The 9,993-nt window shown below is 38.0% G+C and overlaps 1 protein-coding gene across 1 annotated transcript in view; it reads left to right on the top strand.

Annotated features, from left to right (window-relative positions):
- The first annotated feature begins 9,711 nt into the window (after window positions 1-9,711).
- The window catches only part of ZFHX4 (zinc finger homeobox 4), a 201,375-nt gene continuing 201,093 nt past the window's right edge, over window positions 9,712-9,993 (top strand). The window contains exon 1 of the mRNA XM_074987060.1: window positions 9,712-9,731. The gene's annotated coding sequence lies outside the window, so the exon portion shown is untranslated. The remainder of the gene's footprint in view (window positions 9,732-9,993) is intronic.

Below are 9,993 nucleotides of genomic sequence, written 5' to 3'. Positions count from 1 at the left end.
TTTTGACAGTGTCCTTAAATATAATAAATTCAAAGGGAAATACTGTTAAGTTAAAATGGAGTGTTTTTCATTAAGTCCAATCAAATGGTAGACAACAAAGGATCTTTTATTTGAGAATATGAAGTGAAAATGAAAACCAGAAAACCTTTACTAAGAAAAGGTCTAGCTAAATTACATTGGAAGGAGGTCTCCAGATTGAACCTGGGTGTTTCTTTAGCTAAAAGTGAATTAGACTAAGATGCACTATGGGGGAATATGTCACAAAGGGGCAAACCTAGTGCTTTAGAGAGAAGAAAAGAGGCCTAAATATAGTTCACTTTGGAAAAAATTGAAAGAAAGATCACTTTTTTGGAAAAAAAAATTATGTAGCATCTAATCTGTTTTCTTACCATGGGTATGAGGAAATGCTTGAGCATCCCATAGCAATGCTATAATGTTCTAAATGTATCAGGCTGGCCCTTCTTTTTTTTAACCTACTAGGTTATATTACTAAATGCTACGCTATCCATATAGCTTACAGAGAACTGAGAAACACAAGTGCACTTACATGCTCTTTCCTGTGATAGTGAAGCAATGTGATAACTCTTCAATAGTACAATTTCCATTAACTGAACTCCAGCTCGTGCTGTTCATACTATAATTTACATATATATCTACAGGCATTGCAGAAATGATGATACCCTCTTACTTTTGAAGAATAAATCTTTATTTTGACCTTATTTAGCAAGGAAAAAAGAAAAAATATATCAGGTTACACCTTTCCAGTGCTATGTAACATTTTAGGGAGTAAAAAATTAATGTAGTTCACATATCAAAAATTATAGGTAAGATATTTTTAAACAGGGAAAGAAAGACGTTTGGCAGTATGAGGAACAAAAAAGTAAACTCTGAGCACATTATGGATAGGTCATAAAACATAAAAGTAAAAAAATGCACAATGCTTTTTAAATCTGGATAAACCATCATCTGGATTTAATGATACACTTCTTTTGGATATTCTTATAGGTAGAACCATTTCAATTATGTAACTAGCTAACCTCTGGGAAAATAATCAGTTCTTGGCAATAGGCTTTACTCCAGATTTTGACTATTTGAATACGGAAGGTGCATTTTGCATGACTTTTCCTTCTTGCTCTTTTTTCCTTTAAAGATCCCAGAGTGGAAGCTAAGGTTCTGAACCCCAGGTAGAAGAGACAAAAACATGCAAAAAGATGACCAGTCTAGCCTTCCCCATACATCTTCACACTCACATTTATCATAATAGGAGACTTGCAGAAGAGCCTTTTGCCCCATGCTCTCCCCCTGTCTTCCCCCACTAAGATTCTACAGAGAACAATTCAGAGACCAAAAGAAAAATGTATGCAGTGAGGACAACAGTAACTGCATATTCAGGCAGCAAAAAGGCAGGTGTGGAATGGGAATTCCTAGTTTCTGTTTCTGCTGTGTGTTTGTTGTTAAAGGGACTGAGGGCTATTTTCCATGGGTCTAAATATGTTTAGTATAAATGCAAGTGGAAATAGAAACAAAATACTGTTTCAACTATTTAAAAAGTATGACGGGCTTCAGTCAGTGTATATGTATCTATGCTAAGTATTATCCTGTTCAAATTAATTAGTAATTACTAACAAAATTGTTAATGATCTCATTTGGTTTATTAGTGAAGAAAAGTGGTCTATTAGTGAAGAAAAGGTTTGTGCCTACAATTCTTAAATGTACAATAATATTTCTACTGTAACTTTTCCTGCTATAATAGGAACTAGGAAAGATACTCTAATAGTTAATAAAGAGAGCTGGATAGAACAGTACTTGGATGCATGTAATGTGAAGTCTAATTTTTGAAAACCCTAAACTTTTGCAATTAACTCTGAAAATTATTTTTGCTTCGTTAATACAGCAAATGAGCAGACAACAGATATGGCATTTATAAGAACATTGTATACAACCCAAACGTTTATAGAATGAAATTACTGTAGCTGTTTCTCTAATAATTAAAAATAAATGTTACCAATATTACCTCTGTCTGTCTTCATTCTGACGGGAAAATTGTGCATTGTTCCTTATACTGTCTTTTGTCATCATTAAAGATGACACATACTTATGATGCATTTTAGTTAATCTGTACTGATGAACTTTTTCATTCTGTTTAAAAATATAGTTAATATAATGGGGTCTAGAAATCCCCCCAAAAGTACACTTGTAATATATCAGGAGATAGAAACTCTTTGAAGCTGCTTTTGGCCCAAATATATGCAATTTTGTGTTTTTTCTTTATTGTATATATTCCTAAACTCAGACACAGTGTTTCTTTAACCAAAGAAACTTTTTATTAAATGCAAAGGTGCATGTGAATAATTTATAGTCAGGTTTAATTTACTGCTTTATACTGAAAATATAATTTTATACACTTTTAGTAGCAAATACAGGTGATTAAAAGATGAGGCACCTTACATTAAGATGCCATTATGCATGTTATTTATCAGTGGAACATTCTTAGCATGTCTACTTGATTAATGTTTTATAAATTTGATCTCAGGCATATGTAAGATCTGTGATTTTTAGACAGATGTCCGTTAGTGTTACCATATCAATTTTTCATGAGAAAATGGAAAAGCATCCTAAAACTTCTCCAACTAAAATGGAAAAATATCTACAAGGCTATATTATTAAATGCTAATTATTTCCTTAAGTATTAACTGAGAGAAGGGGGTTGGGGGGAGCAAAGTGTTTATAAAGCATCTGAATCAAGATTAGGTTTAAAACTACCTAAATAGTTTCCTTCTTTCCTTATGTGGTCTCCACAGACGTTCATATAAAACATTTTCAGATAAAACTCATGAAGATATTGTAATTATTCTCTTGATGTAATAAACTCAGTATGAATGTCACCATCAGTAGGAAGAAAACACTCTTTGTAGCAAGTCACGTAAGGCAGTTTAAAATATACATAAGCACTATGTTTTTGTGTGTAAACTATTTGTGAAAAAGGGAAAATAAGTTATTGGGAGTAAAAATGAGCAATGTTGCCCTTTTGTATGAGAGAAACACAACATGACGACTGTCCTGCCACTGAGCTAAAGGAATTGTGCAGTGCAGGTGGATCTACTAAAAGGACCCGATTCTCCTGCCACTAAAGTAATTCCTAGTTAGTCAGTGTATTTTAAAGGAAAGTTTTACAAATAACAATGCTGATTAAAATTTTATGGTCTATATTAGTGAACCCACGGTCCCGCAAATATGGGTTCAGTACTAAGACTGCTTTTTTTTTCTGAGTTAGTGGTGAGGGACTAACTGGATGTATCAAATAAGGGAATTCTGAAACGAAAATTAATGTGCTACTTTATGTTCACAGTTGAAAATGGAACTAAACATGTTATAAGGATAAAAGCTATCAATTATAAAAGCAGATATTCAAAACTCTAGATGAAGGCCTGTTTACCTTCCCACCTTCTCCTCATTCATACTTCAGCATGCTTGAATCAGAATTCCAAATTTGACTGCCATACTTTATACAGACTTTAAGAATTGTGGAGGAGAAGAAAGAGGTTTTCTTTATATTCAGGGAACAGTCCTCACATAAGAAATACACCAATTTGAGTCAATAATAAGTTACGTAATCCAATTTAGTATGTGCAAAATTTATAATGCTTTTAGACATTGTGTAGACAGCTAAAACTCAACAGGACGTTGCATCCACCAAAATCTTCCATAATCTAATATTATTCAAATACTGAAGATCAAGCTAGATTTTCCTGTACACTTTTAAAATAATATATGGGGCACAGGTTGCATTGTTTATTATGGCCTCTTTTCCACTGTAGGGGACTGATTTTTCAATAATTTTTATTTAAACTTTATTGGAATCTCTAAACTTTACAAATTATCTTAGGAGAGGAAGTGTTCTTCTGTTCATGTGAACAATAGGTAAGTTTATTGAAACAAATCAATTGAACAGGTTATCTTTCATAAAATTTCTCAGAAAACTAGAACACCAAACAGTTCATCATTCTAGTATAAAAAACAACAGAATATATTTTAAGGTCGTGCTTTACAGTACCATTAATTCCCTAAAAGTGATTAGTTCAACAGTGCAAGTACAAAAATGAAAGCATCTTCAATATTATTCCTCTATAAAAATATAGACTACTGAGACTACTGCTGGTAATGAAAACATGGAGCTGGAGCCAAGAAAATCCTTTTTCTTGTCTCCACAAAAGGCTTTGGGCCTAATTATTTTTAAGTGTAATCCAGCCAACATCTTCTCATGCTTAGCTGCACTGAGTGACACTATTTGTGATGCCTAGTCTGCTGAAACTGAGCAGGTTGCTGTCAGTTTAAAAATGACTATAATAAAAGTGACCATGAAGATGGATCTTGTGATTTTGCGTTTCTAATCAGTCATCTGTGAAGAACACTTTTGCTTTGATTCAGCAGACTGGTGACAGCCATGATTGATAGTGCATGAGGATGAAAAAAGGTTATTAACTGTCTTCCTATTAAACTCAATGTATTACCCCTTTAGGTGCATCTCATACTTTAAGTTAAAGTACTTACTCAGGTAAGGTCAAGAATGAACTCCATAAACACAGTATCCATCCTGTTGTAGATGAAGAAGGGACTCTAATATGAATTTTTTTAAATTCTGCATTAAACCACATAGTAATGTGATAATCTTAATTATGTTTGCTACAACATGTATAAAATGTGTGTATGAAAGACAAAAGGAAAGGTCTACTGTAAATGAAGCTGTACATACTGGCTACAATACTTCTGGCATGAAAATGGAATAATGCTAGATGTGCAAAATAAATGTGGAATTGGGATGTTAAATATTACATCTGAGCAATACAAGCATTACTGTAGAAATACAGTGTTATACTCTGCCAGTGGCTATCTTTGTAAAGATTACAGGGGTTGTTTGCTTTATAATTTCAAAACAGATCCTGATACTTACAAAAACCTCTCAAATATTTTACTAGTTAATTTTGTTTGCCCATAATATATATTTTAGCTTTTTTTAAATTTCATTTCCTCTTAGCACTGATGAATTTCATGTCAATCAGCACACAGATATTTGTTCTAACTTTAGAAGTGTAATACATTAATTATATATGTTCCAAAATTACTGCTCAACAATTATTTTGGTTATTGAAATATTTGGATATACTTAGTTTACTGCAGGTAATCACTTTGCAGTGGTTGTTTTAAAGGAGATTTCGTAAAAAAACAGAAACACATGTTTACTGTGTTCGTTTTTGCCACTGACACTAAAAAAATCCACTGAAAGGAAGAGCAGATCCACACTCTGTATTGATACTATAAACATTTTAGATTTATGGGCTTGTCCTGGGAGGAAATATTAATAACATACCATATATGTACTTTTTATATTAAAGTTCTTATACATAGAGCACTTTTATAAACAATGGCATATTTTTGCTATTTTAAACTTATTTTAGACATTTGAACATAGCTCAAACACACTTTGAATTACTTTCTGCACATTTTCAGATTACAATCCCCTACTAAAAGGTTCTCTCTTCAAACTAAGAACACTAAAATATCAAGAAAACAATGACTAACTGTAATATGCACACTCTTATCTAAATGAATGTATATACCGCTAAAAAATAAATTACCACTAAACTATATAGAGAGAACCTGCAGCCTATATAGAATCACCAAGACACACTACTAGTCCATACTTATGTGTCAAAGCATGTCAGCAGAAATTTAAAATTCAGTTTTATAATATTGCAATATTTCCTCTTTAAATTTTGTTGATTGTACTGTTAAGGCTCATTAAAATTAGGAAATATATTATAGAGAAATAAGGAAATGTTGCCCCAAAACAAGAATATTTTTTCTCAGAAAAATCCTTCATCTATTTATACTGATACAGTGATTGTGTCTCAATAAACCTTAAAATATTAAAGTTTGCAAAAGTAAAGTATGTGTTTTATTTTTTTTTTCATGGTATTGGTAACATTTCAGCGGCCTTCCTTTTTTTAAATTGCATTACAACAAGACTTTCATGGGGTTTACAATGAATACCGAGGATAAATGTAATCTACCTATCCGGTGGCATTTTCTCACAGGAAATGTTAAAACAATCCTCTATATGGTCTTTATTTCAGTAAATTGAGTTCCCCTCAGGTGTGAACCTGGGAATATGCACCAATTTTCCCTTTTGTAACATTTCTGCCTTATTATAAATTGCAATTCTGTTTTAGCCCCATGTGGATTTACAACTGGCTTCTTTCTCTCTGACAATTTGGGGTCACTGTGGCTGTAAGTGAGCAATAATTTCAGGGGTGAGGGGGATATTGACAGCATTTAGTAATCTAAGTTCCTGGGCAAATGTCTGTAAAACACACACTTCTAAATTGGACTTCTACTTAATTAGGTTTCAGGATGGTATTCTTTGTCTCATTTACAGAATGCATTTCGTTTTAAACTTCTTAATTATTAATTTCCATTTGGTTTGGTATATATGCTGAATTTTTTTTTTAAAATGTATAATTCCTCCCTGGGAAATCTTTAAGAATCTAGTCCTTTTAAGCAAAGCAGCAAATTATGGATTACAAGTTTAATTCAAAAATATATAGAGTATGGAGTCACAGAGTTTAAGACCAGGAGGAACTGATAGATCATCTTGTCTGAGATCCTGTATATCACAGGCCCCCAGCACCCACACACTAAATCCAAAAAGCAAAATTAGACGAAAGTATTACAGTACACAGGAGGATAGGCTAGTATATGCCACAGGGAGAAAATAAGAAGCGAAGCACACCAGTGCCCATAACCCCACTACAATTGCAGAAAATGAATAAATGAAATACACCTATCTAATCCGGACAAGTGATCCACACGCTGCAAAGGAAAGTGAAAAAATGCCAAAATCACTACCAATCAGAGCTGGGGAAAATTCCTTGACAACCCCATATCTAGCAATCATTTAGACCGGGGTGCCCAAAGTGGGGGGGTTTCGTTGGGGTGCATGTGAAATTTCTTAGGGGGGACACAGCACAAATAATTGCTGGATCTAAGGCTCACCCATCTCATTAAATATGTTGAAATATGTACTGTTTTTATGTAGGTGTATTCACGTTTATATACCGATTAATTAAATTTTTATATTCTACATACTGATTTTCTTACACATGCCAAAAGAATTGTTGTTGCTGTGGTTGTTGTTTTTAGATGAACATAACTGAAATTTTCATCCGTTTGGGTTACATCAGCCAGATTGGTGGGGGGCTGCTAATTGCAGGGAAGAAAAGAGGGTCCTGACATAAAAAGTTTGCTCACCCCAAGTTAGACCCTAAACATCCACTTCTAACAAATCTGACTCGTTTCAGACTGTGAGAAGATTTGAGAGCATCTTTTTTTCTGGGTACCCTCGATATGCCTGGAGCAGGTGAAGCCTCTTTACAAGCCTATGTACAATAAGTAGCACCTGCAAGTAGTCCCTGGGCTTGATCTAAAACTCCCACTGAAATCAATAGCCCCCATTAATTTCAGCAGGATCTGGACTGAGTCCAATGTGACTACTCACCCAAGTGATAGTTGCAGATTTGGACCCACGGTATTTGCTTCATAAATGACATGCAGTCTTCGGGTGAGGGAAGAAACAAAACAGAGTTCCAACCATTCACAGAAGAGCAAAAGTGCTGCTGTGAAATTAGCGTGCAGTTAATCAATTTTATTTCTTCCTCACATATTGTTAAAAGGCTCCGCACTCTGAGAAAAAAGCTAGGCCCATTTAACATGGACTATGGCGTATGTGAAAACTAGAATAGGCCCCAAACCTCAAAGATACTGACTAGGGTTACCATATCTGACCTGTCAAAAAGAGGACACCCCTGAGAAGGGAGTGTATCTGTATCTACCACCTCAAGCTGTATAAATGCACTAGGTATATTGTAACACATTAATACAATGTGAGTTGGGAGATACTGATACAGATACACTGCCTCACAGGGGCAATGAGAAGTCCCATTTCACCTTATAGACTAACCAATATTTTGGAACATAAGCTTTCATGGGCAAAGACCTGCTTCGTCAGAGGTTCCAGAGGCAGGTCTAATTATACAGCCTCATGAAAAGGAGGGAGTCCCCATCAAGAGGAAGGCCAAAGTTGAGGAGGTCTGTTCAGTCAGGGACCATGTGGCCTGTTTCCAGCATGGAATCTCCACAACAATGCATCTGACAAAGTGGGTCTTTGCCCACGAAAGCTTATGCTCGAAAATATCTGTTATTCTATAAGGTGCCCCAGGATTTCTCATTGTTTTTGCAGATACACACTAACACAGCTACCCCTCCGATACTTGCCTCCCAAGGGTGTCCTCTTTTTTGAAAGTTCAAATATGGGAACCTCAATACTAACACAGTTTGGAAGGCTTTGTTTTCAAGAACTGCTCCCCTCCCCAAGACAGGACACTTACTAAAAACAAACCTTGTAGCAGGTGGCAGACACGGTACCCCATCAGGACTGAGCAAGGAGCACACACCTAGGCACGTGCCATAGCCCACAGCCCCCTGAGCAGTTCTGCACCAGCACTTGAGTGGCTCAGCACCAGCACCCGTGGTGACTCCTGTGCCCCCAAACCAGGCTGCTGATAGGAGCAAAACACCTAAGGGCTGCCCTCCCTGTGCCATTCTGTGGTGGGGAGGGGCGCACTGCTGCTCCAATTGAGGGAAAGCTGTACAGTGGTCCGAAACCTCAGCTGTGGGTCTGGAGTTCATTTCTGTTGCTGGTGCTGAGACCTCGCCCCTGATCGCGCCTGGCTAGGGAATATTACAGCACCAGACACTTTACTTCTCTGCCCTCCCCTCTGAACTCTTCCTCCCTGCCCCTGGGGGGAACAGGGGCTAATGGGGGAGTCGGAGGGTCCCGTGGTCAGGGACAGGAGCAGGCGAGCCCCTGCCAGCTTCGTTTGCTTCCTGCAATACCTGTGCGCAGGGGCCAGCTGCAGCTCCCTCCTCCGCCCCTCTCCAGCCCCCGCGGGGTGCGCGCGCGCGCGGCGGCGGCAGAGACACAGGCCGGCCCCTGATTTGCTGGGCTTGCCGGGGTTGCCATAGCGTTTGCTCCTTGGACCCTGCGACACTGCCCAATGGCCAGGACTGGGATTAAAGCGGGAAGAGGCAGCCGCCGCCTCATCTTCAGCAGCTGCAGCCAGAGCAGCTGGAGCAGGAGGCGCATCAGGACAGCAGGCAGCGCGCGCACAGCCCGCGGCCTGGGCAGGGAAGGGGGGAGCCGGGGAAGGGGTGGGAGGGTTTCAGCAGATCATGTACAGTAGTAGGAAGTGTGTGTGTTGGGCGGGGGGGTAATGAATTCCATCAGAGGGCTGGGAAGGAAGCGTCTCTCAGAGATCTGCCATATTTAACATTGCCCACACTAAAGACGTTATTAACAAGCCGGGGAAAGGCAATGGGGACGTGATAAGGGAAAATAGATAATGACTCGTAATGCAAACCATACGCTGGAAACCAGCTCACTTCGCCGAGCAAGAGTTACACGCTCAACTTTTTTTTATTTTATAGGGGCCGGGGCTGAGAGACAGAGAGAGCAACTTGTTAAGGAGAGACATACTTCTCTCGGAGTTGAGTAAATAAAACAGCTGGGGAGGAACAAGGTGGGAGGGGCAGGCAAAGGCGCATATTCTTCAATACAGCCCCTAAAGGAAACAGCAAGCTAGGAAAGGAAGGCTGCTTCGGTTGTAAATTAGAAGGTAAGTGGAGGTTAGCAGGGAGAAGGGGGAAAGTAAAACTGCCCGTGTTATACAACAGACGCCCCAGTGAAATGGACCCAGTGTTTAAAGTCCCAGCTGGAGGAGAAGGTTCTGTCATTTGGGGGCACTCATTCCTTCTGGTGGGAAGGTCTGAGAGGGTGGGGAATGGGTGCGGATAAATGTTACCACAACACAAGCCCGTAGGAGACCCAGCCCAAATTAAGGTGACGATTTAGCTGATCGAGACAGGTAGGGAAAAGGA

Source organism: Carettochelys insculpta, chromosome 2 (genome assembly GCF_033958435.1).
Source record: "Carettochelys insculpta isolate YL-2023 chromosome 2, ASM3395843v1, whole genome shotgun sequence".
In the NCBI taxonomy this organism is placed as follows: domain Eukaryota; kingdom Metazoa; phylum Chordata; order Testudines; family Carettochelyidae; genus Carettochelys; species Carettochelys insculpta.
The sequence above is the reverse complement of the archived record's forward strand: the minus strand, read 5'-3'. Positions and strand labels throughout refer to the sequence as shown.